The sequence below is a fragment of the Myotis davidii genome, unplaced genomic scaffold (assembly GCF_000327345.1).
Source record: "Myotis davidii unplaced genomic scaffold, ASM32734v1 scaffold332, whole genome shotgun sequence".
Taxonomy (NCBI): Eukaryota; Metazoa; Chordata; class Mammalia; order Chiroptera; family Vespertilionidae; genus Myotis; species Myotis davidii.
This window is the reverse complement of record NW_006285779.1, coordinates 5,617,705-5,623,240: the sequence shown is the minus strand read 5'-3', so window position 1 is coordinate 5,623,240 and position 5,536 is coordinate 5,617,705.

The window sequence follows — 5,536 nt, the reverse complement described above, 5'->3', positions numbered from 1 at the left end:
CTATCCACTGAGCCAAACCGGCTTCGGCTGGATGGTGCTTTTCAAATCACCCTTTTACCTCAGAAAAAGAGTAAAGATTCTCCTCTAAACAAATTTACTAGCAAAAAAACTTTAAAAGATAAAACAAACAAAACTCAGGCTTAAATGAAACTGAAATTTTATAGGGAAATGGGTCTGGTTCTAGAGGTGAAAAGGAGAACTGACAATAGATGCCAAGAGTGTTAGCATTTTCCTCCCTGGGAGCTAGGTGTGGCTGACTTCATTGAGTACTTGTGAAGCATTAATGGGATAAGAACAGGAAAGTTATGAATCTTTATTCAATTAAAATTTGGTTGCAGCATCATTAAAACTAAGCTGTTCCACCTGCTACTAATTTCATTCTTGGCTACTAGGCTGGTTATTTATTTGTCTGAGTGACGAGAGGAAATGCTGCTGGTAGGGCAGATCAAACTGAAGTGCACATGAAGGGGAAGTGGTCATGTGTTAATGAACAAGAGGGCTGATCCTGGAGTGGTTCTCACTGCAAATTTATTGTCTAAATTTGATGACAGTTTGAATGCAGAATTGCACAAATGCCTGGGGTTTCTGTTTTCCTTTATCCAGTTGTGCTGGGTAGTTTTCTTACTTTAGAAGTAGTCCTAAGGACCTTCTCATTTATAGACTTAGAACCTGAGACCCAAAGAGGTGAAATCATTGATCCAAGGTCATGCAACTCATGCCTGGACTCTTCCCAATGTCTCTGAAAATAATTCTATGTTCTACTTCTAAAATTATTTCACTCAAATAAAAAAGGCAGCTTTTAAAAGGCATTCTTCACACACCATAACTGCTCTTGGCCACAGGAAAGATCTGGGCAAAGGGCTGCCAAGTGAGCCCATTTGAACATGGGAGGTAATTCCTGGCTGTGTCCCTGGACGTCAGCTTCCCCATAATGCCCCTTATACACTCAGGGTGAGGTTCTAGAGCTTGAAGAAGATATGGCCATTTTCTGCTTCCTTTATGAGGGAATGATGGTGCAACCACCAGGAACAATGCTGCTTCATTGTCATATTTAGTGGATGCACCTGGAGCAATTTACTTTCCAACAACAAATCCCTCTCTCCCACATATATAGAACCCACTGCATTTGCCAAGCACATTTTCATCTATAATCTCATGTGAGCCTCAAAACCTCCCTGATACAAGTAAATTATTCCAATTTTCTAGAGGAGAGAAGTGAAATGCAAGGAGGAAGTATGCTCAATTGGCACCACAGGCCAGGGCTCATCTCAGGATATCCATTTTGAATCTGGGCTTCTAGCCATCCTTTGGCCCCTCCTGCCCTGACACAGCTTTCCTCCCAGGTATTAAGCTTGGCAGACACAGAGTAACCATAACTGGTACCCCCTTGGAATCACAAGCCTATATTAGGTCTGAGAAGTAGGAGAGGCAGGAGGAGAAGAAGGGCATGATAATCTCTTTCAAAGGATGCATAAGGGAAGTCACTGGAAGGACATGGGACAAAACTTGGACCAATAAAACATTTCACAGGATTCTGGTCTAGGAGAACAACATATAGTGTTTTCCAACTCACTGATTCATTAGAATTACCTTATATAACTTTTTATTTCTTTAAATTTTGTTTTTGAATAGGTAATAGACTCACAAGGTTCAGGAATCAAAAGAAACAAATGGTATCTGATGGAAAGTCTTCCTCTAACCTCTGTGTCATAGTGACTCTATTCTACTCCTTGGAAGCAAAAACAGGTATCAATGACTTTAAGCACATATAAGCAAAGCATATATTCCCCCCTCAACACATATTTTTACATAAAAAGGAACATACTATACACATTGTTCTTGACTTTCTTTTTTCACCTAAATAATATATTTTGGAGATTATATCATACTAGAGGCCCGGTACACGACATCCCCCAAGGGGTCCTTAGTGCTGCCACAGAGGCGGGAGAGGCTCCCGCTACTGCTGCTGTGCTTGCCAGCCGTGAGCCTGGCTTCTGGCTGAGTGGTGCTCCCCCTATGGGAGCACACTGACTACCAGAGGGCAGCTTCTGCATTGAGTGTCTGCCTCCTGGTGGTCAGTGTGTATCATAGGACTGGTTGTTCCTCTGGTCAATTTGCATATTAGCCTTTTATTATATAGGATTAGTACATGAAGAGCTTTCTCTTTTCTTTTTAAACTGCATAGTATTTTATGTGCATATACCATGAATTTTATTTAACCAATTCCCTCTTAATAAACTATTAGGTTGTTTTAAATCTTTTGCTATTACAAAGCTGCATTAAATAACTTGGTACAATGGATATGTAAGAAAACTGAGTTTTAGTTTAAGTTCTAATGTAATGAATGTAGCCATGTACCCTTGGGCAAGTCAGTTATAATTTTGACCTTTTAGAAATGGAAAGAATCTTAATGACCTTTTGGTCTAGCATAGCGATTTTTAACCAGTTGCCACAAGAGGCACACTGGTGTGTGGAAAGAATTTTTAAAACATGTAATACCTGACAATTTAGTCAAGGGCACTGACTTTTCCCCCCTTAGATTGTCAAATTAAAAAATGACAACAGCCAATACAACAATAGCTGTCTGCTATAAATGAATCAAAGGTATACCTACTTTTTGATCAGATCAGCAAAATACATATATTTTTTGGTGTGCCACTGAAATTTAGTCATTAGTTTATGTGTGCCATGAGATGAAAAAGGTTGAAAATCGCTGGTCCAGGATTACCCAAAGCCATGTGCATGGAACACTAGTCCCAAAGGGTGCACACCCTGGAAACTGATAGTACATCTAAGACTTTGAGAAAACCAGAGTGAACAAACATTAATTAATCAAGGGTTTCACAAATGTATTTAATAATGGAGTCATTTTAAAAGTGTTTTTTTATTGATTTTAGAGAGAAAGGAAGGGAAAGGATTAGACAGATAGAAACATCAGTGAGAGAGAAACATCCATCAGCTGCCTTCTGCATGCCCTTTATCAGGGGTTGAGCCCACAACTTGGGCATGTTCCCTGACCAGGAATCAAACAGGTAACCTCCTGGTTCACGGGTTGATGTTCAACCACTGAGCAACACTAGCCGGGCTAATAATGGGCTCATATTTTCAGAGACTGTGATGATTAATTTTTTGGAAAGTATTTGTAGATGAGATAAACATTTAAATCTGTGAACTCTGAGTAAGCAAGACTGCCCTCCATAATGTGGGTGGGCCTCAACCAATCAGTTGAAAGCATGAATAAAACAAAGAGACTGGCCTTCCTGAGTGAAATAGGGCAGGAGGCAGTCCAGCAGATGCCTTTGGACTTCATCTGCACCATTGACTCTCCTGGGTCCTGAGCCTGCTGGATCACATGGCAGATTTGGACATTCCAGTCTCCATAACCACATGAACCAATTCCTTATAATATATCTATTTTCTGTACATATACAGTTCCTCTTGGTTCTGTTTCTCTGGGGAACCCTGATTATTATAAGAACCAACTGTTCACATGCTATAGAATTAATGTTCCTTAGAACACTTAAAATTTAAAGAGGAAGTGAGATTTAATATGGGTCACAAAAACAAACAGGTTCAACGGCAGAGGTGTGAGTGTTAGACATTTCAAGAATCAAGAAAACATAAGGCATGTTCCAGGTATAATGGAAACCAGTCTGATTAGGCCTTCTAGTCTTTACCAATATTTCTCTTGTCCTCTCACTCAACAATTCATTATTGAGTACCTATTATGTACCAGGTATCATTTTAGTTACTGGGAATACAGCAGTGAATAAGACTGACAGTGCGTATGGACCTTATATTCTAAAAGGGGGAGAAAAAATAAGTAAACTAATAAATGTGTCAGATTGGGAAAAATGCTATGAAGAAAAAAATAAAGCAAGATGAAGGAGTTACAGGCTGAGGGAAATCACTGCTTTACAAAAGGTGACCATGAAATATCACTTTGATTAGGTGACATTAGAGCAGAGTCCTAAAAGAAATGAGAGTCATGCAGATTTCTGGAGGAAGAATATTCTAGGCAAAGGGAAAAGCAAATGCAAGGGTCATGTCCAAGAAACAGCAAATAGGCTAGGAGTAGAGTTGGACAGGAGGTACCAGGGTGGTAGCAGGAGATAAATTCAGAGTTAATTTAAGGCCTCATATGTCACTTTAAGGGCTTAGGTTCTTATTTTAAATCAGATAAAGAGATATTGAAGGATTTTGAGCATAGTAATGATAGGATCAGTCTAGTTGTTTATTAGAAATAGGCTGTAGGAAGGAGCAAGGAGATCAGTTAGGAGGACATTGCTAAAGTCTGGGGAAGAAATGAAAATTGTTTTGAATTTTGATGGCAGTAGTGGAAATGGTTAGAAGTATTTGGAATCTGGATATATTTTGAAGGTAAAACTAACAGGATTTGCTGATGGGTTGCCTGATAGTATTGTAGGACAGAGTTCTGCACACACACAAAAAAAATCCTGGGTTCCAGTCTCTTTTGCTACTATTTAATTATGTGACTTTGAGCAAGCCATGTAACCCCTTTGGGTCTTATTTACCCACCTATAAAACGGGGTCATTAACTTCTTGCTTGGAGATAGCAAGTCAAATGGTCTCATGAAGTGCCTTTGCTTGACCTATGCCTCAAAAATAGCACCCATAATCTATGTCTTGTATTCCTCACTGTAGTTTTATGTAAAGAACTGTATCTTCTCTGCTACATTGTAAATTCCTTGGATGCTGGAACCTTGTCTATTAGGGTTATTATCCCTACACTAGAGGCCCGGTGCACAAAAATTCATGCACTCTCGGGGAGAGGGGGGGTCCCTCAACCTGTCCTGTACTCTCTCACAGTCAAGGAGCCCTCGAGGGATGTCAGACTGATGGCGGGGAGCGGGTCTAAGCCGCAGTCTGGCCTCCCTCTGCAGGAGGCGACCAGTGGGCTGATCTGGGACGGTGCCGGCCAGCAAGCTGCCGGCCCCGCCCCCCAATCACCCCTCCACTGTTGCCAGTCGCCGCTGCTCCCCCTGACTGCTGTCCCCTCCCTCTGCCCACTGGCATCAGCCTTGGCTGGCCTGGCACCACCTGCTCGCCAGCCCTCCCCACCCCTGCCAACCAGTCATTCAGTTGATTTGCATATTAGGCTTTTATTATATAGGATATTATCCAGTGTTTTGTCAATTGACTGAAAATAAACAATCTTCAAATAAAAACCCCTAGGTGAATTATGTTGTATTCAATTTGCTAATGGATTTTGCAAATATTTTTAAAATACTTTTTTTTAATTGATTTCAGAGAGGAAGGGAGGGAGAGAGAGAAATAGAAACATCAACATGAGAGATAATCATTGATTGGCTGCCCCCTGCATGCCCCACACTGGGGGTGGAGGATTGAGCCCACAACCTGGGCATATGCTCAGACAAGGAATCGAACCATGACCTCCTGGTTCATAGGTTGACACTCAACCACTGAGCCATGCCGACTGGGTGGGATTTTGTAATTCTTCATCCCCTGCTACTACTTTTACTTTTCTTATAATTCTTTAAATTTATTGCTTAAG